General features: G+C 35.6%; 1 protein-coding gene and 1 long non-coding RNA gene across 3 annotated transcripts in view; both read left to right on the top strand.

The window, feature by feature from the left end:
* The window catches only part of CNTNAP2 (contactin associated protein 2), a 1,078,336-nt gene that overhangs the window by 42,167 nt on the left and 1,008,581 nt on the right, over window positions 1-27,588 (top strand). The window lies entirely within an intron of this gene.
* LOC306800364 lies at window positions 11-19,946 on the top strand. Of its 2 annotated transcripts, none has more exons than XR_013773815.1 (3): window positions 11-121; window positions 16,516-16,611; window positions 19,827-19,946. It is a non-coding gene; the product is annotated as an uncharacterized lncRNA (long non-coding RNA). The 2 variants fall into 2 exon arrangements; XR_013773816.1 differs by lacking the exon at window positions 19,827-19,946 and adding an exon at window positions 19,536-19,629.

The raw sequence follows: 27,588 nt of genomic DNA, 5'->3' as shown, positions 1-27,588 counted from the left end.
AGTTGGCTAAGTTGGAAGCATCCTGTTTGTGTAAGAAGCAGATAAGCAGAATTCAGAATAGACAGAATAAACTGTCTAAGCTGTCTAAGAATGTAGATGGATTTTGCTGCTCACACAGTTGGTAAGTCAGCTCAAATCAAGGCTGAAAGCAGGGATGTATCTGCAAGAGCCCTGTGGACAGGAAAGCAATTGTTCATAAATGACTCCACTTTGGTGTGGTTTCATGTAGTCACTTCCAGTTAGGACTTAAAGAATGAAGTATCCTGATTTTAATTTCAACAAAACCAGGCTATATCTGATTGTGAATGCCTTTTGATATGCTTTGGGGCACTCCTTGTAAGTAAAAGATCTAACAAAGCTGAATCAAGGGTTTTCCTGACTAAGAGTTCTACTATGTATTCTTTATCATGACACAGTAGATTAAAAATTCATTAGATATCTACATATCTACATAAGTAGGTAAGTAGTTGTAGTATCAGTAGATCTAAACCAAGAGGGTTTTTTTAAGTTGAAAATGCAATGGGGTTTTTTTAACCTTTGTGAGAACTGAGGAAGGTATGTATCTGAACCCTGGAAGGTCAGAGTATTCCTAATCCCACCCCTTCCCACCCATTGCAGAGAATTATGGACTAAGAGTACAGAAGTAGGAGTGATCTTACTTTTCAGCAATCATTTTGATTATCACTCATCCTGAAGCCACAGTTCAGCATACTGTCAAGAATGCAAAATAGTATTCTGCTGAGGTTTTACATAATAAAGGAGTATGCTAGATTCCCTATGCTATTCAGGAAAGTGTTTTGAACCAGGTGAAGGTTAGTGTCACACATAGCCAGGGAGGTTTGGCTTCATGTTCACAAAGAACTACTGCTTTACAGTCTGTTCTTGGTCAAATAATTTCCTTGTTCCTCTATCTAAACTAGCTGGAAAAATCTATTGAAATGTAGAATCCCATTGAAAACCATACTTTTTTGGGCTGAGTCCTTCTGGGCAGTGCTTTACCAAAATTAGCTAAAATAAGCAACCCACCATTTAGGGTAAGGAGGAGTTGATGAATGATGCAAGGATGACAAATGATTCCTTATTTCACTTCTAAATTCTATTCTTTCAGCTAATTCAATAATGTCATCTGTACAAGCAAAGCCACCACTTTGCAGCTGCTTTCCTTTATCACTTTCCCTTTTTGCTTGCCTCTGTCCCTTTTCATTAGCAGAGCTGTAGTGGTTATGTTAAAAAATTAAGGAAAAATGAAAATCAGTAAGGGTAGAATGAATTCCTATTGTATAACTTATTGGTATTTTTATGGTGTAGACAGAGAGCCTCATATTTTCAGTAAATTAAATAATTTATTTATAAAGCAGAATAATAGTGTTATTTCTGTTTTATTATAAAGTGATTTGCTGTAAGTTGTCTGGAAAATCCTTGACAGATGATGGAAAAAGTGTTTTGCATTTCTGTCTTGTGCTTAAACCACACTCTCATCTTTTCTGTGCATCACCTGAATCCCAGACTGGGAAGGGCAGAAGGTGATAAGTGACTTGTTTTCATATCCACCTTATATTTGTGTGTTCACCAGAATTGCCAAATATTTCTTTGGAGAGTTCTGCTTCTTGTATTTAACTACAGGCTTTGGAGTGGTCACACAGCTTCACAATCTATAAGTGGGGAATTAACTGTCAAGAACTGTAAATATTTTTCTAGGAGGGAAAAATAAATATGGGTTTAGGTGACGGGTTTTAATGAGGACATGTTTTTGATTGTGAGTACCTCATTATAATTACATACATTCCGTGATTTTTTTTAGGTTATCTTTCTTGTTCATCCTGACTAAATATGTTGGCATAAATATGAGCAGTTAGTGTTCTGTGTCATCTATCATTTCTATAGCCACTGTAACTGTTAATGGTCCTTTATAATGTACAGAAGTATACCAAACAAGGACCATAACTTTGCTGTCAGAAGCTTATGAACTAGGAACCAAATATCTGCCTGATGTTATGTTTAGATAAGTTCTCTTTTATGTTGCTTGTATATTGAATTATCTCATAAAATGCTCAGTAATCTAACCTTGCTGTAGCACAGCACTTAAACCCTGGTTCTGAGCAGGTGAGTATCCCTAATGACATGCAGGGGTCTGTGCATGTACATGTATTTGTGTAATTTTACCTGCTATAGGGAAAAAAACATTCAGAATATCCCAGAATGAGATTTGGGTAGTCAGTCTCAGGGATGATTTGATTTTGTTATTGAATAGAGTTGGGGCAGTGCAAAGAATTCTTGTGAGTGAGGGATGATTATCATGTTGACAGAATCTTAGTCTTGTCGAGAAGCTCTGTGTGAGTCCTGGCTCTTCTCTTCTCATGACAATTGAGACCTTTAAATGAACCTTTGAATCTGTGCCCCCCAGCAGCTTCAGTGACTCTGGACAAGGAAGGGAAAACACTTGCTTCTGTACAAATGACATTTGGTTATTTTATTTGGAGGCAGGTATTCCTGAACCTGGGGTATATGAGTGCTCCTTCTTGGGGCTCCTTCTTTTTCTTTCCTTCCCACCACTGTTTTTTTAAATGAATTTCCCACAAAGATGCCATATGCTTTAATTTTATGGCTGTTTAATGCAATCAGCATGGTGGGCCAGCTGCAGATTGATCTCTGGGTTGTGGGAGCCCTAGGCAAGAGGCTGTAATCTGGTGCAGACCCTTTGTATAACAAGGGGCCTGGTGACCTGTGGCATAGGCAGGTGACTGGACACTCAGAGAGCCAGCAGGAGCTGAGCATCCTGAATTTCCCTGCATTTAGAGTGTCTAGGGTATAAAAGGGTTTCCTTTGTTTGGGGTTCCCTCCTTAGAGGCACTGAGGTTGTGCTGCTATTTTGTTATTATACCATGATTAAATTATCTGAAGTATCCAAACATCTGGAACTCTGCTCTGGAAAAACTGGAAGTTAAGCCATCAGGAAGCCTTGTCTGACTTTGGGAGTGGTGTGTGTTGGGAGTCGAGCAGGACACCCATCAGCTTAATGGAATCACCCCCTTTGAAGGGACTTTTGTCCCAGCATAGGGAATGTGAATGTGACTGCCAGGGTGGCATAGTCTGACATGAAAGTTTCCTTAACAGGACCATAGCCCAACTTTACTGTTGTGGTAGTATGTGAGAAGAGGGAAAGAAAAATATTAAAATAAAAGTAAAAAAGGCAGGCTACAAACTTGGCAAGCTAATGCTTGGTCAAGCAGCCCAAATATCCGTTCTCCCCCCATCCCCACACTAGTCTGATATTCTAGAAATCACCTGAATTCTTAGCTTTTCAATCTTTTTATCTTTGTGATGTTGTTACACTCTGCAATTATAATTTCTTCTAGGGAGGTTATGGTTCTGTGAGGCCGAATTGGAGGATTTCAAAGTTCCTTTCAATTGACATGGTTCTGGAACTGGGCACATACAGTCTAAGTGCATTGAGGATATCAGCAATATAAAGTATAACAGAAGAGTGTAGGTTTTCATAGGGTTCTTTAGACCTGGCTAACCTAAGTAAATTCTGTATCATATGCAACGTTTGCTGTATCACATGTGCTGAAAAGATCCATTAAGAAAGCATCATTAGGAACTTCCTGCTATCATGGAAACAATTTATTTTGCTTTTGCCCTTCTTATGACCTCTTATGCTGTTGTGAAATTAATACTGCTTTAATACATTTCTTCACGCTTTTTGTCTGCAGAAGGGCCTTGAGGATGGCGAAGGGACTGGAGGGGAAGGTTTATGAGAATCACCCGAGGTCACTTGGTTTATTGGGATTGACAGCTGTTCTTTATTCCCTTGAAAGAAGTCCTTTCAACATAAAGCAAGCATTGCTTATTTACTAGTTCAATTTTAAAAAATGGAGAATATTGCCAATAATAAATTTCGTTACCAAGCTACAGGGCTCAGTAATTCTGCAATTCTGTGACAGTCTGTGTTACTGAAAATTTTTTAAGTTATTTAATAAAAATAGTGCAGCACAAGTATCTCACTTCCCACAATGATATTAAATCATCAACTAAAAGAGTTAATCATACCATCTTTTTTTCTGTCAATAATTTCTTTTATTGCAATTTATTGTAATATGGAAGTGCTCTAAAAGGAATAAAAAGGGACCATGGCCCCAAAGTAATTATTCAATAAGGTGATACTTTAGTGAACAGTATGACTCACCTGTGAGGCCAAAAGCCTGAGTTCAGAATTTTCTACTTGCTGAAAAAGGTGCATTGCTGAAGAAGTTCAAGATCTTAGGAACTGGGTCATATTTTCTTGGGATATTTTCTTCCAATTTTGTGATTCAACTCTTGGAAATTTCTCCTAAATTAACAAGCTTCCATGTCACCTGTTTTCACACTGGCTTGCATGAAAACCATACAGTATTTTCTCACCCTGTCCCACTTCCCTATCCTGAATAGCCAAACTGCCAAAGATTTCACACTCTGAAATATAAAACAATGCTTTGTCTCTTCTCTGAATTTGGAGCTACCTCATCCATGTACTTTCTGTATACCCGACAGGTGATTGTGTTTTGTAAAATCACCTGTTGGCTTTGTCCAGCATTTGTAAAATGAAGGTCATAATGCTATCTTTTCCCCACACATTGTCTTGTCAGCCACTTACATAATCACTTCCAAGTAGGAACTATCCTTCTTGAAGCCTAATCAAAGTGGGCTGACTCCCACTTGTAGCCAGTCGATGTAAACTGAGGCATGCAGGTGTTACTGTGAATAGCTGCAGTCAATTTAAAAGATTACTAAGGTTTTGTCCTAAATTTTCAGCCTTTCAATTGCTGTGGCTTCAATATATGCCAGGGGTCAGTAAGAGTTGAACTTATAGATTGAAAATGTGATGATTTGGTTTCTTCCTAAGGCTGAAAACAAGTAGGGTCCTTCCTGCTTATCCCTTTTTCTTTCAATATTGGGTCTTTAATGTTGCCCTTAATATTGGATATGGGAAAGAGTGGATATTTGACAGTGTGGAAAAAACCATACATTCTTGACTTTACTTGCTTTTTTTGTTGATGGTTTATCAGTATTCTGTAGAATGCAAATTGGCATCTTTCAGAGAAACTGATTTGGACTCTCTCAAATCCAGATTCTGACCCATTTATTGACAGCAAATTGCACCCTACTCTGAAAAATGTATATACTTGATTTAGGAATTATGCATGTGGAGAGATTGTTACTTGTAGTTTTTGACTACTTATAGTTGATTTTAGAAAACTGGTATCACTGAATTCTTGCACGGTGCACTTGGAATCATAAAATGAGGGTGTTTGGTGGTGTTTTAAGTAAAGCATTTTGTTTCTTAGGAGTAGAAGGTTGTGCAGAGACATTGCCAGGCACTGTGGCTTTACTAAAAAGCAAAGAGGGCTGTTTACCTGGTTCCAGTGACTGTCCATGTATATTAGGAAGTAGTCCAGGGGGACTTAAGCTTGAGTGTAGATTAGTTTTAAAAATGCAAGTTGTAAATAATAAGAAAAAAAATCAAAACTATTAACAAGGTTTTAGCTCTTAGTTGAGATGAGCAAGTACATCAATAATGACAACTGTGAATGTTTTTTGTCTACAATGTGTGAACTACTGGGCAACTCTTAATGCTACATAACTGGAATTAAGACCCAGGACAGATTTTAGCATGACACCTTATTTAATTTGATTTGAAAGATCTTATTTCCAAATCAAAAATTATTGGCAAAAATTATTCACAGCATAGTAGGATTCTCTGACAAACATCGTTGTATGTATACTATTGCTTATTTAGGAGAAGATTTTTAATGCTGCTTTTAATACCTTTGAGTCTATATGGCAAGCTTTAAACAAACAGGCAATGGATGATACTTGTTCGGGTTTTTTTTTCTTCTGGTACCTCTCTCTGTTCTACAAAGTCATAAAACCCTAAAATAAGGCAGAGTTTAAAGTTGTCCAAACGTGACAGTTTAACAGCTTCAGGAAGACAAAAAGCTATGGTAGCATTTATTCTTTCACCTTTTCCCTTCCCTTCCAGTGTAAAGGAGCTATATAAGAAACATCCTGTGCTCTCCCCACCTCCTGCTTCGGTTCCTCAGCCTGTGAGCCACTGACTCAGTGTCATGCAACCAACAAGCCCTTTGTAACACCTCTGATTTAAACTGCTTAACCACCTTATTTTCATTGTTAAATAGTCTGAGGGATCTACATCTCAGATTAAACTTTTCTTTTGGACAAGCCCTATGGAACTGGGCTAGCAAAAAACCAAAATGCAAGGCAGCCAGCTGCATCAGTGGTTAATGCAGTTTTTCTGAGGAAGCTGCTGTTTGTTGGCTGTCAAAGCAGATAAATCGGATTTTTTTTTTAGTTACAGCTTTCCAAGAAAAGCACAATGCTTCACTAGGAGAAAGTGAACAGTGAGGTCTTATAAAAAATTTCTGTCTCCTTGAATCTCTGTAAAACATTGGGAATCAGGATTAGGTTGAAAACTTGGATTATTCCAAATTTTGAAATGATTGACATGAGTAACAGCTTTGAACATTGAGCTATAGGAGGATGATGTCAGCTAGACATTATTTGATTCAGGATGTGCCAACTGTGCTGTTAGGCTACTTCCTCAGTTACACTGAGGTTGACTGGGATACTGGTTTCCCTTTACACAGTATAAAGGTCAGTTTTTCTTGTTTGTAAACAAATCATTCAATTTGTAAGTAATTAAGGGACAATTAAGTGTTTAAAAAGTTATATTTTTCTTAATGCTGATCTAATTCCACTATCCAAAAAGCTGGGGAAGTGCAAATAAAATGTGAGCCAACCTGAAAAAGAACAGCAGACAATGTATAATAAATCCCAAAGACCCTGTCCACCAACTGTATCTAGTAGGAATTAAAAACAACCAAAATAACTGCCTGAATCATTAATAACCACGTGAGGCCATTTAATTGGTTTAAAATTGTGAGATTTAAGAATATAAGCAGACAAAACATCTAAAATCCATTAAAAAAGCTGTTACCAAATTTTTTCCTCCTCAAAAGTAGGGAAATCCTTTGAGAGATGAGCTAAACGCAAAAAAGGACAAGAAAGTTCAGAAATAGGAACATAGTTGTTAAACAGTACCTGCAGAGACTACTGTTTAAGGGTGTGGCAGTTTCAGTTTAAAACCAGGCAGAAACACCAATTTTGTGTAGTGGTTTTGGTTCACCAGTTTGAGATTTCCTGGCCAATTCATTAGTTTATGTGGTGAGTCTAGTGCTGACTAAACACCAATACATCCACTAGGAGATACTGCTGTGAGATAGTATTAGGAGAAGAGCAAAGCAGGCTTAAACTTTAAAGGGTGTAAGAAAAACTCTATTAAAGGAAACTAAAATAAAAAAAAAATAAGAGTCAGAATAAAACTTTCAGAACACTTCTCCTCCCTCCTACACCCTCTTTCACACTGACAATATACAGAAACAAATCAGTCAGTTTACCATCTCAAAAATAGTCTGTTTCCAGTTCACTTAGGGAGAGGAGTCTCTCTTGTCATGCTATGGAGACTTCTCCACAAGAAAACAGTTCTCTCATGGCTTTTAATTTCCACGAATAGCTGCCACCTGGAAATCTGCTATTGTGAAGTTCCTCCCATTTTTTCTAGCTTTCCCACAGCTGCCTTTATGGGCCATCTCAAACTTATGGGGTACTGTTTTAAGGATGAGCTGTTCAAAAACAAAGGCTCTCTTCATTTCTCTCTGAGATCATCTTCATCTCTGGGAACAGAGGTTTTCTTCTATTTCCCTGGGGGCAAAAGGCCTTCATTATTCTTCTCTCTGTTCAAATTTCTCATGGGACCACAGCTACTTCGACATCTACTTGTTCAGCATGGATGCCTTTGCTCATATGTACAATTTGAATGCTTCAACCACCCCATGCTTTCCAATGAGTTACAGGGAAAAAAATCTGATGATCAATCATGTCTTCAGTATAGCCTTGCAAGAGAATTTCAGGCTTTTGGTGACAAAATTTTCCTAACATCGTGTTCTATTAAACACAGTTGTATTTATTCTGTGAAAGGCATCAGAAAGATTGTTCTCTTCCACCTGACAGGAATTTGCAGTGTCATTTCCCAAATGTATCTCAGTGCTCAGCAAGAGCAAACTGGAAGGATTGAATATTTTACAGATGTACAGAATTCTGCTGAAATATATTGCTTCATTGTCTTCCAGAGAAATAAGAGTTTGCATTTCTCTTGATGAGAAATCCTTTATTAGTTTTAAAGCTATTCAGGTAAGATGGGCATGCATCATGATCATTCTTGGCTTAGCAGAAAACATGGACTCCTTGATTGGTTCAGGAATCATAAATCACATGAGCTTTTATTTAGTTTTGATATAATGCTGTGTCTTGATCTGAAATGTGAGTTATAGAAGTATACCTATTAATTGAAATGGAAAGTAATACTCAGATTGTTTGGATGAAATAATTCCTAGACATCTATGAATATTTTGCACTTTAACACTGAGCTTGCAGAGCAGGAATTTTTACCTCCCTAGGTGATGGCACGCACACCTGTTGTAGTTCTGCTGCGCGGCAGAAGGAGAAGGCTCAAAGAACAAATAGTGATGGGCCTCCAACACCTTTTTTTCTAAGAATAAGTCTGCTCTGGAAGCTGAGGGTGTGGAATGAGCTCATGGCCACAGGCAGTTTATACCCAAGCTCAAAGATTGGTGTCTGATAGTGATTTAAAAATCATCTCCTTACCGTATTCTCCTGTGATCCAGCTCTCAGGATGCTGGCTCTGAGGTAGCTGGCAGAGAGTGATTTCAGCACTCTCTGCAACACCTGAAATGGTCTTCTGTTCACAGCTTCATATGGAGTCTGTTAGTGAGAGTTTTTATTGTCTAGTTACTGGGCAGCAAGGTTTTCTTATAAAATGCACTAAGCAGATATGAAGATTTTATTAAAAATACTGAAAGGTTCTTTCAAAATAAAGCCAAGCAAATTGCAGTGAAACTGCTACCTGTGGATCTGTGAAGGAATTCATTTGGTCCAGAGTTACTTAAAATTTCCCTTCCTTTTTAAAAGGATACATTGAATAGTCAGATGCATTATGTAAATGAATAAATTATCCATCCTGTATGGCTATAAAACTATTCTAGTGGAGCACTCGGAAAAATTGAAGCGCATCAATACTGGCTGTTTTAGGCCTCCTGTGTAGAAATAGCACATGATGGTTACGTATCAATGGCACTCCAGTAGTAGTTACACCATGATTTTCAGCAAGAGAGCTCTAACCATTCAAGAGCTGCAGTCATCTAAAAATAAATCAGCCTCTCCCAAAGTGCCCACAGTAGCACATCATAATCAAAGTTGATTACATTTGCACCCTGCATCAAATGGATGTATCACAGTGCACCAAATCACAGAGACCTAAATGGTTCACACCTGGCAGATAGCTATTTGACATTTCACACTATTAATGTAAGTGTTCCTGAGGCATGAGAATCATAATACCAGGCTCCACTGTAGTGTATTAAAGAGATATCCCAGCAAAGGCACATCACCCTGGTCATTGACTTCTTTTATTCTAACAGAATCTTGTCATACATCATAACAAAAGCTTTGTCCTGTCTGTAAAATGTTTGCCTCCCTATAAAGACAGCAGTGTAACCTTTTATCTTTGCTCTTTTTTGTGCCATACTGACCAGAATGACCTCCTTTCCAGTTGGCTCAAGTCTGTAGATTCAGTGACAGCTCAAACACGGTTCTTTCTGTCTAGGTGTATACACACGCCACGGTCAAAACTCTGCAGTTGGGTTTTCACCTCTTCCTCTTCATAGAAAGGGTGTTCATGTGTGAATGTGTATTACTTTTCCTGCATGCAAGTGCTGAAATCCGATATTTTAATTTTTGACTGTACCTGCAATTCTGCAAATAGATTGGTTGTTTTCTATCATGTTTGTTATGTACGTTGCAGAAAACATGGTAAACTGGCTTAGCCCACAACCTCAGTTTTGTTAAAACCAATTGTTGTGGCCAATCCTTTTTTTTCCATTATGCTTTTTTTTTTTTTTTTTTTCATACCACTTCATATTCTTTCAATTTTAACCTTTCTACTGATTTTTTAATGTTTAACTATGAATAATATGGCCATAGCCTGGTGATTAGGAGAACAATGAGAAATCTTCTAATTATGTGGGACACATGGCCATAGCCTTATATAGCTTTGAAAAAGGCTTTGAAAGTTATTAAAATTAACAAACCACCTAATTGAAGCTCAATCAACAGTCCTTCAGTTGCCTAAAATTGACTTACTTTTAATTTGAGGACATTTGCAATATTAGGGGCTTTAGTGGTAGGAGCTCTCTCTTCCCTGCTGTCTCTCATGTACCTTAAAATCTGGTATCTTGAGATGTTTTGCAGGGTGCTTTGGAGACCACTTTTAATATCTTTTCTATTCTTGTGGATTATGGCATAATTTTTCTGTATTATGAATATTAATAATATCTGTTTCAATTGTGTAGGACTAATTTGCCATGACAGTACTATTCCAAAGTGCTTTTGTGCTTCTAATCAGTGTTCAGATTAATCAGAAACATAGTCCAAACGTGTAAAAATCTTTGTCACATTTACTATTGGATAGCAAATACTGCAACAAAAATCAAGGTAAATTTAACTAGATATCTCTAACTTGAAGATCTTGTCTTGATCTTTCCAGAGATATTACCATTGATGTAAAAGAGAATTTTTCACAAAAAAAAAAAAAAAAGAGGATGAGTTTGGGCATTAGATGACAGCAATATGTGTGCAATCAAGGAGCTCAAATTCAACTGCCTCATAGGTAGTGGCTACATAATTTGGGGATGGTGCACACATTCCTTGCAAAGGATTAGTCTCTTCATTAGAATTCAGCACAGTGATTTCCTGGCCCATATTTGATTGACAAAGCACATACAAAGACCTTCCAAAGCTTTTGTAGGAAATAAACAATGTCCTTTAGGCCAAATTCCTTGTCAGTAATCTTGAATTTTAGAAAGCAGGCAATTTATCATGTTCAGCCCACACAGGTGACAAATCAGTCTTGCAGATACTATTGTACAAAAGCATCAGGAATGTGTAAAACTGTGGGTTTATTGGTTCTTAACTCCTTCAGGGAAAAGCCAGCAGTCAGATTTCTAGTATGGATTGCTTTTTATTTTTTGAAGTATCAGCATGCCCAGGAATTTTGCATATTCATGTTTCATGAGTATCACCAAACTCCTGATGTTTACCTCCAAAGTCTGGTCAGAACAGCAGGACTTCACTGCAGTGGTGAATAGCTAATAACATATGATGAGTATGCATGAAAATCAAAATTAAAGGTAACAAGAAGCAAAAGGAGATAGAAGCCCCATTTACTTCAGGCAGAGTGGATATTTTCTTTTTCTGCATTTCTACTTTTTAAATTTTTGATGATGTGGAAACTAATATATTACTATGGGAGAATTTTGGTTTTGTTTCCTCTCCTTGCAAGTAGGGAAAAGCTGTACCACAGGTAGAAGGGGATAACTATTAATTCTTAATTCAAATTTGTACTCTCAACACTGGTTTTTCAGCTTTACTTTAAGCCTAATCTCTGATAGGAAAAAACAAAATTTATTCCCTTGAAGAATTTCCATAACCATGGAACTTACATGGTTTAACTTTTAGTATTCAACTAAGGCATCCCTGGTTGTGCTGTCTCCAAAAGAGAGTAGAGTAGTATTGTTCTCTGGATTTCATAGTTTAAAAGAGAGCAAAAGCTGGCATGTAAGCTTGGGTGTTTTTGTTTGCTTGTTTTTTAAATTATTGTTCAAATCTAAGAATATGGAGGAAATAAATGTTATTAAATATCTACATGAAGAGAGTAGGGTGCCTGTAGAGATCTTGGGAAGAGCAGGGTGCACAGAGCAGAGCTTGCATAACCAAGCTTTAGGGACAGCTATTAATACAGGTTGTATAAAAACATTCACATTCTTCCTTACCCCACCCTCAAACCAATATTTGAATTAGTTATTAAGAGAAAATAGGTACAACAGCACAACCTTTAAGGGGCTACATTATTTTTTATTCAAATTTTATCCAAATAATGTCTAAGGAGTGATCCATCGTGAAAAGATTAACCCCTACAGAAAATTCTTCTATAAAATATGTTAAATTCTCTGGTAAAAAGATATGTCTTCAATATAAATAAACCCTATATCATAAAAGACTAAAGCTCTTTCAACCACCTGGTTAAATGTAGACATAGCACTTCACAATATGGTTTAGCGGGAATGGTGGTATGGGTCAGAGTTACCTTGTGGATTTCAAACCCTCATTAATCTATGGCTCTACATTCAAAACCCTAAGTTGTGAAATGCATAGATAGAGATACACCATCTGTTGGTATTTTTATTTCTGTTAGTATCTGAAGGTAAAAGAAGGTTATGCTTTAAATGAAACTACATATACTGGCACAGAAAAGGTTTGCCAAATCCAACAGTTGTAGGATTGACAATTAACAGAAACAAATTATTCTAAATTAGCAGATATTCTCTCTACAACAGTGAGATTTTACTCAAGGAAAAAAGTGACTCTTAGTAGGTACCATTTATTTCCAATGGAAATAAAATATAATTTACTTAGTTACACTATCTAAATTCCAATTGAAATAATCAGTTGTTAAATGAAAAACATCTCCGAAGACTGTTTAAGGGAATGTATGAAATAATTAAAGTTTGGTTTGTTTTGCTTTCCTTGAGGAAAAAGCTGCTGCTGTAAGTATTGATTGAAAGAATGATTACTTGGAAAGTAAACAGGTTTGTGGTTTTTGCTTTTTTTTTCTAAAGGAAACAATGTTAATCTCTTTAATCAACAAGGAATGAAGCAAAGAACTCCTAAATAAGCAGTAAACTGCTGGAAAGTCACTCTTAATTATTATTCTCCAAGAGTTTCTAATTCTAACTACTTTTTGTAGTTCTAGAATAATGTACACTATATTTTTGTCCTTTTCTTCAGCTATCTGTATTTTAACCTCTTAAACTCCTGGATTCTTTAAGCAGTCCTTGATCAAAACAATTCTTGATAGTCTTTTAATTCTCCAAGTATAGGTAGTTGAGAAATCTGATTTTAAAGAAATTCTAATTGATGGTGGTTTTGGAAAAGCAGATGGGATCTATAGTCATTACGGTTTAGCCTAATTAAGTTGTAAATGTTGTGTGGTATTATCTGCAACATATGCAAAGCTTTCTGTGACCAATGCTGTTCCTTGAGCAATTATGTTGTCTAGAATCCAGTGCCTCTTAAGCTTTTCCTCCTTTCACTAGACAGTGATAAACGTGGAACATATTGCTCATTTTAGAATGTCTTTAAAGAATGGCAGTAACATGGAGTTACAACCTGAAAGCACCATAAATGTATTTAGAAAAGAGAATACTCATCCAGACATATTACAACACCTTAGTAAGGTGATTTCAAATGGAAATTTCTCATGCCAAGAGTCTGTATGTAGCACATACAAAGCATGTAGCATGTGGCAGGCTTGCAATGGTATTGTGCAGATGAGAAAGCACTTGGCCACAAGGAAAATTAGGTCTAAAAACTGTATAATTCAGCTTCACTTTAAGAGTTGTGATAATTTACTTTATTATTTGGAGATGTTCCACTACAGATGCTCACAGAACCCATTGCATTTTGACAATACCCTTCTTAAGGAAAATATCCTGGCACAATAATGTGTTTAAGTAGGTAAGAGCAGAATGAGCTCCTCCAAACTTGTTGCATAGCTTCAAAGAGGGTGAAAGCTTAAGCAAAGGGCTTCATTTAGACTATAATACAACTGTCATGGGACTGCTCTTTCAGAACCTTTCCTCTGAAAGGAAGCAAAATATTATTCCTATCTGAAAATGTTTAGAAACTAGAGGGTTCTTTATAGTACTTCAAGGTTAATATATTTTTATTTACATTGATATTGACTTAAATGGCTTCTTCATGTTTATAGAGTGTTTCTTCTCTCAGTAACTGCTTGCAGGTTGTGATATCAGTAAATGTTTTAGACACAATTGCAGAGAGTATTGTAGACTTGTAGTTAAAATTCAGACTCTTGAAAAATCCTACTATTTCAATAGAGGTACTGAATACTGGATCATTTTCCTGGATAGACCCAGTATTGGAAGAGCTGAGGGAACTGTACTTGATCTTAAATGCAAATGCTTTTGCTTGGTTTTGAGTGTGTGTTTTTTTTTTTCCCTTTAATTCAAACAAGATAAAATATATTTTATCTAGTCTGATAATTGAACTTGGAACTTAAGAAATGAAGTGTGTACTGTTTCTTTAAAAAACTTTTGGTACTATTTAGGTAGCAACTTAGTAGCAAAGTCTAGCTGGACTTAAATTGAAAGCTTAAAAAATTAGATGTGCCACTAGAATAGTTTAAATATTTTTTATTAGATTGTACTTAAGGCTTCAGAGTATATTTGCCTCATAGCTGATTTGTTTCCAGAGGTGTTAGAATTGTGCTATGAATTTTACATCCATTTTCTTACTTACTTTAACTCTACATTGTTCTTTGAAGCTTGTTAAAGAGTAAGAGTGAGTAAACAGAGATAAAACCAGCAATGCCTTTTCCCATTGCTGCTCTCCTTTTGCTGCACAGACTTCTTTTCAAGGATCTTCTAGTCTAATCAGATGTAAAGGACTGATAACTGTTGCTCTATTGCTTTTTACTTTTTGGTGTCTAGTGTTTCTTTTATGTTAAAAGAACTGTAACTAAACATATGAAAATGTAAAAATCTAGCCTATTAATCTTACATCTAATAAAAGAGATTAAAAAATTGCCAGCTAAGCTTCCCTAGTTGTAAGAGCTTAAGGTAGGACTTGGCCAGTTCATATAACTTACCTCATGCATCCAGTTTTGGTGTGAACTGAAGCAAGCAGCGTTTAGGTGTCTGTTCATGGCATTAAAGCTGTATAAACTATCCAGTAGTCTTACTGTCCTTCAGTTGTTAGGGCTAGCAGTAGCCATAAGTCGATTACCAGGAAAAAAATCACAGCTGTGGACATTATAACTACCTTTGATAGGAGGCAAAGTGGCATGACAGATTCCTTTGCTCAGTCTTTGTTACCTGTATGAGTGATGAAGCCTTTTATATTTTGGAAGTGAAATGTGTATTTGTGCATTTGGGCACTTCTACCTTGTTCCTTCCTCTTTTCCCCTCCCTGTTCCATTAATGCAGTGAGGAGTTTGGTCTTTGAAGTAGAAATCTCTGATTTTTTTTTTTTTTTTAATGGAGAAACTCATTCTCCTGTGTCTTTTTTTAGTGTTGCTTCAGACAGTTTGCAGACTAGGGCTCATTCTTTGTGTTTCCTGTAGTTGCAGTGCAGTTTTGAAGATTTTATTTCTTTAAAATAGAAATATATAAAAGTCCGAGAAACAGTTTTAGGGTCTAGAATCCAGGTCTACTAGGACTGTGCTTCAGTCCAGCTCTTTTCTTTCCTATACCAATTCATCTTCAAATGAGGTTTTTTTGATGCCACTGCAAATAAATGGAGAACAACTAACATCAGAATCTGATCACATTTGTATCATCCATTCTATACAACAAAAGGCTGTCTTTCAAGTTAAAATTATTTTCCTTATCAGCTAATTTGGCTGTGGCAGTGTTCCACAGTTTTTAAGATGCTATAACTAGCATTAGTCTTCATTTCTGATCATGACAGCTAATGGCTAGCAGGGATAATGGTGGGGTGTGCATGTTTCTTAATGGAAATGCAATTAACACTCAAGGGCAAGGTTTCTTTAAAACATTAAAGAAAATAATGAGGGGCAGCACTGTACCACACATTTCATGTTTTCTCTTTCCAAAGAAGGATGGAATTTCATTTTCTGGCACTTATTTGGAACAGAAATGCTGCTCAATGAATCTTGAAAGAGAATTTACAAAAGATCATTGCATTCAAGAAATAAACAAATAGATAAGAAATGTAGTTAAAATGTGAATTAACTGCAAGTGGTAGAAGGCTTGCTGATAGCACGTCAACTTAAGATATGTAATTATATTATAATAATTATTATATTTTATTAAATAATTACATAGTATTTTGTTATATATTATATTTTTATACAATATGTGGTATTGTAAAATAATTTATTTTTTGATATTATATTATATATAGTAATATATAACATTAGTTTCTAGTGTATTATATTTATACATATATTATATTTTATGTAATTAGTAAAAATACCGTTTTATAGATTTGGCAGTTCTCATTAATCTTGGACATGTAATGGCTTAGTTCTGAGAATGGCTTCTGCAGTCAACAGTCCAAAAATACACACATTGCTGAGGTCTAAAACAGTACATAAAATAAATATTGTTGCATGAAGAACTGTATGACAGCCAAGAAATTAGAATGCACTTAAATACATTCAAGAAGAAATGGTAGAAATGTTTTAACTTAGGAGTTAATGTTCAACTTAGGAGTTTAAGTTACTTGCAATTTTTTTTACAAGTAGTATTACAAAAGGTCTTATTTCTTTTAAAATGAATACAGATGTTTGAAGAACACATGGACAGTTTCAGATATTGAGGAAGATAGGATGTAAGTAAAAGGGAAAAAATGTAAGGTAGTGCTGAACTTAGATAAAAGGTAATAAAAGGTTCTGCAATCAGAATAAAAGACACATGCCACAGAATAGCTTTACTTTCTTCTTGTCTTCGACATCCATCTTTAACTACTAAATTGCTGTGGGTGTTAATGTTCATATAGCAACTTCCCTAATCACTAGCCTGCCTGAAAAATTTTTCTCCCTGCCCATTCAAGGTCTGGGGCGGGGGGTGTTCTTTGCCTTTGTCTTCTCTTTTCTGGAGGTACTCACCTGTTTCAGAACTTGCACTTGATCCTGTTTGCTTTATCATCTTGTCACACTGTAGTTCTTTCAGATCACCTTATACATAAAAATGAACAAATGTGTTCTCAGTACTGAGAATTGTGTTAAGCTATCATCTGCTTTCCCCCTCTGGAGCAAGTTGCTCAACTATTCACTCTGTCTAGTGTTTTCCTTGCACATTTTTCCTGTTTGATGATTGTCTCTATAGCCTGCACTTTAGACTGGCTCTTCTGAACATAAATTGGGATGAAATGATTAAATGACTAAGAACTTTTTCCAATGTGTTTTGGAGTTCTATAATATATATGATTTACTTTCTGAAAATGAGGCTAATAGGAAGGACAAGGAAGGTTTGTCCCTTCCTTCATTTATCTGTATATATTTCAGGTCCATAAGGTCAAAGACAATACCTGATTATATTTTTCAGGTTATCCAGAACAATAAGAACATCCTAATAGTTATTATCTTTTAGAGTTATTATCACAGCCCTAATAGTTGACAACTAGGGCTATATGTGACTGATGTACAACTAAGAAAAGCAAAGTATGTTTAGTGCCACTTGCTTCTGAGGACCATTATTTTTATAAGAATTATTTGAAGTAGCAATTGTAATCTTAATTATTCCAGGTAAACTGGTTTTAGAGTGTCCCTGCTAGAGGGTAGGTGTTTATTCAGCTTGGCACTGTATCCTCTGTCAATGAGGAAACATCCAAGTAATATTGCTTCCCTTTCTTAGAGTAGAGACACACATATGCTTGCAAATAAATGGAAAAGGAAACAACCAGAGACTCTCCACATTCCAATTTTTTTTCAGCGATGTATCTTCCTCACACTTCCACTCATTCTCTGCTTAGATCCTTCATCACCACTTTGTTGATCTTAAAGCTTTTTACAGATTTTCTACATGTGTAGGGATCATAAATGCTGCTTATCCATGTGGAACATATTCACATTGGAAAATACATTTAAGGTCATTCTTCTGTTTCAGATAATCTAGTCTTGTTGCTGAACTGAGCAACATGTATGCTCCTGGGTGCTGTGCAGGGCCTTTCCCCCAGACCTCCATATCTGGGATTTTTTTTTTTGTGGGTAGAAACAAAGAGAGTTTTCCTTTTCCACACTATCATCCTGGCTGTGTGAATCCGAAAGCCTGATGTATCAGCCAAAGTAAAAACTCCTCAGACAGGCTTGCACATGGAGAGGTCTGACAGCAACTTAGGTCTGGGAACCAAGTCTTCCCACTGCTCTGTAATGAGACATTGAGAAATAGATAGCCTTTGTAATAATTTCAGAACACAGAAAGGATCTTCAGAATTTCTGTGAAAAAAGTGAAATTTCTTACCACCGCAGATATTCACCCCAAATGACTAAGCAATAAGTTTGAGCCAAATGTCAAATAGTCTTTTGGTGTCACTATTATTTTTTTTTTTTTTTTTTTTTTTTTTTTTTAGTAGCAAGCAGTTTTAAGCTTTTCTGTTCTTGTTGAAAAATAAGTAAGTAGAATATCTAATAGAGTTGCTACTCAACAACTCTATATTTATGCTCTAGAAAGTTGAATGTGTTCAAATGTATTAATTTTTGCTTAAAGTTTTGCAGTAGTGTCAATTCAATGGATAGAAGCCAAACCCAAGTAAAACAGAACAAAGCAAATATCTAAAATTTTACCAGTCTGTGGCTGTGCATTCTGTAAGTTCACATGTTCATTTACATGGATGTAGTTAGTGGGGGACAGTGTTTCTTGTCCCTTATTTTGTTTATATAATGTTTTATTTGCTCAGAATGAGGATGGAACAAGGTCAAGAGCTCAGTCTGGTCTTCAGGTGGTTCTGTTGGTGGAATTGCAGTGATATTTCTGTAATTTAAGTTAAACATTTCTTAGTTATGCATATATTGTTGTGAACAGACCAACATATCTTTCCAAGAAGTTGAGAGACATGTTTAGTAACCTGTATATTGCAGAATTTTAGGAAAAGAGCTGTTTTGGAAAAAAAAAAAAAAAAAAAAAAAAAAAAAAAAAAAAAAAAGAGAGAGAGAGAAAGAAACTAAATTTATAAAACTTACCAAGAATAGTAAATAGTAACAGCCTTTTGGATTTTCAGTATATTTTAGAAAATGGTTTTAATTCTGATTTTATCCTTAACACGAAGTGAGGAGATGGCAGTATGACATATCTGGCTACTAATTTGTTGTGAAATATTTATGTTCCTTAGAATCTTACCCTAGAAGTTGTTCCTCTTCCTACAGTATTGATTCAAAGGGTACAGAAAGAGATGTTAAATCCTGTTCTGCTCACCATATATGTTTACAAAAGTCTCTAAGAATGGTGGCACTGAAAAATGAAAGTTTGCAAATGCATCTGCTCTACAGTGGACAAACATGTTTGGTGCCTTTATTTACTTTGACACTAAGAGAGATTAAATTAAAAGAGAAATGGAGGAGGGGAGGAAAGCAGTAATCTATTTCCAGTATAAATAAATTTTGTAGTAATACTAGAAAAGAATTGTATTTATACTAGGGAGTTAATGTTCTAAACTTTTTCATTTAAATTATTAAAATATTTTTATTCTACACTTAAATAGTCAGGATTTGACTTCTGTGGCATCACTGAGTATGTTAATTCTTTTGAGGACTCTTTGATCTGTCTGTAGTTTCCCAGATATGTATAATTCCTCTTGACCCACAGGTTCTCCTTAATCCTGTTCTTCAGAATTACTCTAATAGGTCACTCACACTCCATTTCACAAGGAGAACATCTGAAGAAAAAGGCAGATGGTTGCCATATCTCAGAATTGAGAGTTCAGTTTTACACATGGACCTTAGTGAGTCTTTGATCTTGCCATCTTCCTATAATTATTAGAGAAGTTGTCTGTATGTTCTTCATTGCTGCGTAAAATAAACTCTTGTGGCAAGCCTTTTCTTAGTTTTTAATTAATTGGAACATGTAGGTGAATTTGGATAAAACTTTCTGTTTCAGACTAACAGAAGGCCAGTGCCTGCCCCAGAAGCCTCCCAGGGCAAACTCTGTGGAGCTGAAGTGCCCGTCCTTATTCGTGGCATCAGTGGCTGCAATAGATGAGGCACTGCTGTTCTGAGAAATAATTTGCAATAACCCCCATTTCTTGAGCAAAATATGCATAGCATCTTTTTTTTAATTAGGACACAATTTAGATAAATAGTGCTTTAACATAACTTATGAATGTTTGCATTTGCAGTCTAGAGCTTTATTCTTGAATAATCATTTTTTTCCGTAATTCACAGAAAATAAGAAGAGATGCTCCTAAACGTTGTCAGAATGCTTTTAGAACATGCAATTTATCATGTGCATGAAAATGAAAATTGGTTTTATGAAATAGTGTAGACAAAAATAAAAGGCATATATTAACTTGTCCTCTGATATATTGACTATGTTATTATACCATGCATCTTTAGTACTTGACCTTATGTGTCACTAATATAATATACATTTTATGATACACTGAATGCTCTTTGTGAATACTGCACTGTATCCCAAGGTTAGGATAAAGATAAGATGCATTAAAACAATATCACTGACACTATTAATAAAGAAAATCAATCATTCTGCAGCTTCCTGTTCCCTTGCTTGCAATTTCAAAATCAGCAGCTTCCAATAATTATTTTTCCAGCTCTACTGGTATGGTTGCTGCACAGAAACTCTTCTGGGCTTGTTTCCCATGAAAGGCTTTGACAACATTAGTGATGAAACGCTAATGGTCTTTTTTATCCGAACATATTGCCATGCTGAATACATGAAAGGATTGTGATTGGGGGTTTGTTTTTGTTCTGTGGTGTATATACATATGCTCTGTTTCTATTTACATTGCTAGACTCAGCTGCTCTGACTTCCTTGATGATGCAGTTTCTTTGAAGTGACTGCTGCCAGGTGTATTCATCTGAGATGTACAGTAAGTGTTGGGGGGTTTTAATTGCAGCAGAGAAGGACAAGTCAATAGAAGTAACCATCCAAATGATGAAAAAAAAAAATGTAAGAAAATATAAGAAATTGAAACAAACAAATGAGAAGTATAGAATTCGGAAAGAGGATACTATGAACTAAAGCTAGCTGTTATTCAAACAGCATAGCAATAGCTGTTGATGAAGAAACAGTACTTCAAAGGAGAAAAATTTAGCTGTTGTTCAGTGAAGACAATGGGAAAAATGCTGGAAAGCATGTTTTGTCATTTTGCTACAGTTAGACTCAGAAAAACACTTTAAAAATGAAATTTAAGAAGTTAATTCAGGACTTATTCCCCTTGTGTAGGAGAATGGTGTCACGCAACAGTAGGTTGTCCTTGTAGAAGAGAGATCAGAAGCATAGTAATCATCAAATGTGGCAAAAGCTTTCATACCAGATAGGATAAATCTAGAGCTATTATATTGCCCTGGACATGCTGGAGTTTCTAGACACTACAATTTAAATAATGTATTAGAGACATCCTGTAAGTACACAGCAAAAAGTCCAGTGGGAATGAATGACCTCAAACTGATCTGATGTAGCCACATAATTCAGGCATATCTTCATTGACCTGAAGACATGTGGCAGTGCAAAATCAAAGTTACTTCTAAAACTATCATTTTCAGCTGGCCTTTCTGAGAAATGTGCTGTGCAAGGACAAAATGCAGTTACAAATCTACTTCTAGAGATACCACTGGAATGAATAAACTGTAATTGCAACTGTTCACCAATAATAACACAAATGGAGCTGCCAGGAAAATGTAGTCCAGGCAAAACAGAAAAAATGTTGTCAGGGAATATCTCAAAATTTTCCAGCAGTAATAAGAAACCTGAGGCAAATTGTAGGGCAACTCTGAGGGTGTTGGTGTGTCAAGCTCTACCACATGCCATACAATAAAGCTGCAACAATATGTTTATAAATATGTATTCGTATATTTGGCTGCCTGTACATTGCATCCATTTATCAAATCATTTAGTTCTGTATACTGCAAGCTACTTCTTGCATCACTACTCTTCTATCAGATGGAAATCATCCATCATGCAACAATCTTGCTTTTGAACATTTACCTCTGTGGTTCTAGCTGCTGATTTCTGACATCACTGCTTTGGTCACTATTCTGCTGCAGCTATTATTTTGCAGTGAATTCTTTTTTTGTTTTACAGCTGATGAAACATATTTAGAGAGCTTGTTAGGGAAGACCTCCAGAACTGAGCCAAAGTCATGTCTTGATTCAGTTTTTTTGTAGGTTTCAGCCCCAAAATCTCCATGTGTCTTTATTTCTGATTACTTAACTCTGAATTCCAGCTTCAGGCATCCACACTAGGTGTCAATGACAGCAGAGGGCTTTGTATCGCTTTTTTTACTAACCCAGACATTGCACTGAAAGTGCTAATTGATTCATTGTCCTTATTGCATTGTGCAATAAACTTTAAGCAAACTGTAAGTTCAAACATAATGTAGTCCAAACCCGAAATTTTCAAAATGTGTTGAAATGTCTTGTTTCTATGTTTTTGCTGAAATATTCTGAAGAGGCTGGAATATTGTTATAGGCATCTGTTTTACAAGTATTTATCTAAAAGAGCAACTATATTGCAACTTTTTATTACCATGAAAATTAAAAAATAAGTCAGATTTCTTGCCATATCATGAAATGCTATAAATGATGATGTTATTCTCTATTCTTCCTGTATTGCAATGGTTTTACTTTAGCACTACATACATTGATGGGTTTTCTTTTGGTGGGTTTTTTAAGTATTAATCAGAAATTAGAACTTTCTCAGTTTCAGAATGGCATGTAATTAACAATGTAATAAATTACAGGATGAAGAAAACTTCAGTGAGCCCTAGTGCTCCTGTGAGAACAGGCTCACCTAGAAATATTTGTATTCATTTAGAATTTCTGTTAAACATCTTATACTTTCAAAAGTATTTCATAAGCTGAATATGTTGTGCATTAAAAAAAAATTGTCTTTGTTTTTTCAATATATTAAAGGAGAAGCCCATTAATGGGACACTGAAGGAATAGTATACATTATTCTGCTCTCTTTCATGGATAAAGTACAATATTCCTGACTGCAAGTGCTAAATGTGTCTAGAGAGAAGGAATTACTCTAAAAATATTTGGGAGTAACTGCATTTTTTCATTGAAATCACATTGTACACAATGTAAGAAAATTTGTAATTGAAACAAACCCCCAAAAAATATGCCAGAAAGAAGGGAATCTGCTGGACTTGTATCATGTGAGTGGGTCTATATTTCATAACCCACAAAGTTGCAAATAAAGCACCTCTCACCTAGCTAGTAGCTTTCCCCATTTTGATATCCCAGCACATTTTATACTTGCAAGTGCTGAGATACTGTTCAAATGTTTTTTCATGCTGATGACAGCAAATACTCAATTCTGCCATTTTTCTGCATGGTTTAGGTTTACAATCTAGTAAAATATTTACCTGGATATAGATTTCTCCCAGCTTTAGTGGACTACTTGCTAAGTAGTTCTGAAAATACTTTTTTCTGCTGTACTGGATCAAAACCTTTGTGCTGAACATGTTTTATTTGCAGTTGAATTGCATGAAGGCTTTTTCATAAAGTAATACTGCTGTTAACCAAGAGAGTGAGAAACTGAGTTTTGGATGTTTTTTGGTTTGTTTTTTTTAGCTCAGTGATGTTAATACAAGCCTATGCTGACATATGGTATTTTTGCTTCAGAAGAGTTGCTTATGTTCACTTAAAAGCATCTTTTTAAAAATATCGCCTTTGAAAATTTTATATTTCTCCACTCTCTGATGAACTCTGAAAACAGAGAAACTTTCTTTAAAATATTAAAAATTACTCCTTACGGCACTTGTATATCCCCATTAATTTTTCAGACCTTATGCCTTGTACATTGATTTGACTACTTTGCTTTCTGTAACTGAATTAAGGCAGAAGCCATACTCTTACAAATGAACAATAATTTTAAAAAATAAAAGTTTAAGGGAGGGTATGTATAAGAAACAGATTAGTGTAATACACCACATCTTTACTTAGAGATGCAGCGTGACCCCAGATATCTAATGAATTAATTTCAGTAAGTTTATTAAGATGTGTGACACTGGCACACAATGCCATGAAAGCTTTATCTTGATTGTTGCCAGTGAAGTCAAGAGCAGATCAGTGTTGCCTTCAAGGATGCTAGGTCAGGCTTAAAGCAGAAGTGACCTTGCCAGATGTACCAAGCAGGAAGCTTTGAAGTGTAGCAATGTCTTTGTTTTATGGCATTTTTATCTTCTAACTCACAGACTGCATTGAAGCATGATGTGCCAGTGACTGCTGAGTCAGGGAAAGAAAATAGAAAACAACTTTAAATGCATAAAAATCATGCTAATTAGGAAGATTTTTCTGCTAAAATTGTTTATAGGAAGATGGATCTGTCTAGGGTGTAAGAGCATGTGAGGTTGCAGTGGCATGGAAGGAAGAAGGGAAGCTGAAGAGCTTGAAAGCAGGTGGGCTCCCAGCATTACAACTTTCCTCATGAGGAAATCAACCTTTCTGCATGAGGAATTTGTCCTTCCTGCCACCTCAAAGTGGACCCAGATGCTTCAGGCTCCTTAGTGTCCCATAGCTATTAATGCTCACCACACAAATGGTGGATTATGTCCCTCAGTTTCTCTGCAAAATACTACTGGGAAATAGTAATGACAGGGGTGTGGGACTAGTGGGATGCTGGGAACAAAAAGAACACAAAAAAAATCCAGCCTCAGTTGGAGAAAGGTAAAACAGAATCTTTGAGAGCTTTTATTCTCCCTCGAATTTCATATTTACCAGACATGAATCGTGGACAGAGAAGATGGATGAACTGCTGTGCTTGTCTTGCTTGTTGGTGTCTAAAAAAGGTGTGACATACTTTTGTGGAAAAGCTTTGATGTACAAATGACTGCTATTATCAATGTTGAACTGTGTATCCTGAGATTCAGAAGTGTTTTCATTTCTGTTTGTATCCCTGTGGCTGCCATCAACATGTAAAATGCATCGCTACCCTCAGGCTAAAGTCAGATATATGTCAACTCCAATGGGATCTGCAAGCTTGTGGAATTACATTATGTTTGAGAAAAGAATAAGAAAATTTATATCCTTAATGGACACTAGCTATTTTCTGAAAGAGACAAATACTGTTTCACTCATGCTACGAATTTCCAAAGGACTTGCTTGAATTTAACATCTCGTACTTTAAAAGAATTTTGTGTGATTACATAATAAAATCAACAATATGTTATCAATAGGAATTTTTAAAATGTTAGATGATTTGAAGTAATTAATTCTTTGTTTTTTGAGATACTCAAGAAGCAAATTTTAAGAAATGCCTTACTATGCCATGAAAGACAAGTTTTGTCACCTCAAGAAATGCAACCCAGGGAAGCAAAATCACCAGGCACCATTGAAAATCTTGAAAACTACCAGAAACATTAGTACAGCTTGAGCACCAAGGTTAACACAGCACCAAGGTTTTGCAACCACTCACAGGCATGTAACAACAGAACAACATTAGAAAAGCTAATTCTCAATTAAATGTAATACCCAAAACAGAAGAAATCTTTGCTCTACATGACTTGATTTTTGAAATATTCAGCTACATAAATATGAGGTGGAATATAAATTATCTAAGGAAAAATTAATACAAATTATCTAAGGAAAAATTAATACAAAAGTAGCTCTTCCACAGCTTACATTAGGCAGATAAAATATGTTTTTAATTCTGTTTCTTTTTATTATCCAGTGTAACATTTTAAAATATCCCTCTTAAAATAATTTTATTTTATAGTTTCTACGAATGTCCTGTTGTCCTCACATGGCCCCTACAGCTAGATTTGGCACTTATAAACACAAGTAGTGTCTCCTGTGTCTGTGTGTTTCAGGATAATAGAAAGTCTGCTCTATTTGATAATTTCAGTGAGCCATATAACAGTTCAGCATACACTGACTCAAGTCATGTATGACATCGCTACATAAATATTTAATATACACCTAATGGAAGTATGGAAAAGTTGCAGGGAAAAATAAGACAAAATTCCTTTCTCTACAATTTTAACAGGAAGGAAAAATAATCACAAGGGGCATTAAGTGACATATTAAGACTGCATTATGAATTAAGTGTGTTCTACTCATGTTTCAGAGTAGAATGCACCTTGATGAGCTGGGTAAATTCAAAAGTGAGTTCAACAGACTGAGAAGAGTGACCATATTATCACGGGAATTCACAAATAATGTCATTGTAGTTTACTGCTAAAGCCCCTTGTTTAATGCATTCATGTGTTTTAACATGCCACGGAGTTGTCTTCTAAAAAGCATTGTTGGATATATTTGCAGAACACATTTTTCCATAGAAAGTGTGCTACTATTACAAATAATATTCTGAATACTTTGTAAAAATGGTTGAAGTAAAAGTTAACATAAATGGATTCATAATTTTTAAGGCAATTTTAAAATCCAGGTCTTTGCCTCCTTTTCTGGTGATCTGCTGTATTTACAGCTAAGCCTAGAAATGTGATGCAGGTAAGATTTTTGGTTGTGGCTGATTTTAAAAATTGCTTTGGAAAGAATGAAAAGAAAAAGTGGTAAAGTCAGAGGAGGAGGGTGGGAGGAAAGAGAAATGCAATTCAAATAAGTCCATTTAAATTTAGGCACACATGAAAAACAATTTCTTTCTCATTATGCAGAGCATTTTGAGAATGTGAAATAAGTATAGGGTAGTATGAAAAATGTGTGAGAAAATGGTAAGATGCTCATGAGACTGCACACACCTGAAAACATTAGCTGTGAAGAGGTTGAATTTTCCCTCTTCTCTTTTTAGTTTCATGCCACTTCTGGGACTAGTGCTCTCCAAGTAAATGCTATTGAAATTCTACTGATACTACAGCATTTTTAAGTATAGTTGGCAGCAAATAATTGGTTATCCTGCTGGTGCTCCTAGAACAATCAGAGATCCCATGTTGCTGTCTCTTGTCACCTGAGAGAAGATACAGTGACAAGAAAGCACAGATACTGATGTGACAGTGTTCCTCAGGTCACCTTCACAAAATGCATGGATTTCTCATAAATGTAAAACATTTTGGAAAGACACATACGTGTTCTTGAGAAAAGTTCCCCTGAAGTCAGTATAATGTGTGCATTTGCAGCTCAACTGTTTTTATGATCATAAACCACCTCTATTGAAAATCTGATCCTCTAATAGTATTAACAATGGAAAAATCATATGGTATTTATAACAGAAGGGTTAATTTTTACCCAAACCTTCAAAAAATGCAATTAAAACTGATTCCATTATAAATTTTTGGCACTAGAGCTGAGTTGGTTTAAAAAAAAAAATCAAATTCATTACAATAGTTGTGACTTAATAGTGTCATAGATTTACTGTCTGCTTCTGATGTAAGCTATGTTTAGAAGTAATTTTGTAAGTGTATTTGTCTACATTTGGGGGATATTTTAAGAGATAATCCACATTTTTTTAACCAATGTGAGCTACTGAAGTAGAGATAAAAGAAAAGTTCAGCCCAGTGGTAATACTGGAATTTCATCAAAGATACCTTATTTACCTCAGAAACTACAGACATGAGTTATTGAATAAATTCTTCTATCAAACAGTATGTCTTTTCACAGATGAACTTTGACAAACTGCTTATCCAAGTTGTGCCTGTTTTCTTTTGAATATGCAAAATATAATAAATGTTGACAGGTGAAACTTTGCAACATCGCCTTTCCTGGAAACACATTTTGCCAGGCTT

Source organism: Erithacus rubecula (genome assembly GCF_903797595.1).
Source record: "Erithacus rubecula genome assembly, chromosome: 3".
Classification (NCBI taxonomy): domain Eukaryota; kingdom Metazoa; phylum Chordata; class Aves; order Passeriformes; family Muscicapidae; genus Erithacus; species Erithacus rubecula.
The sequence above is the reverse complement of the archived record's forward strand: the minus strand, read 5'-3'. Positions and strand labels throughout refer to the sequence as shown.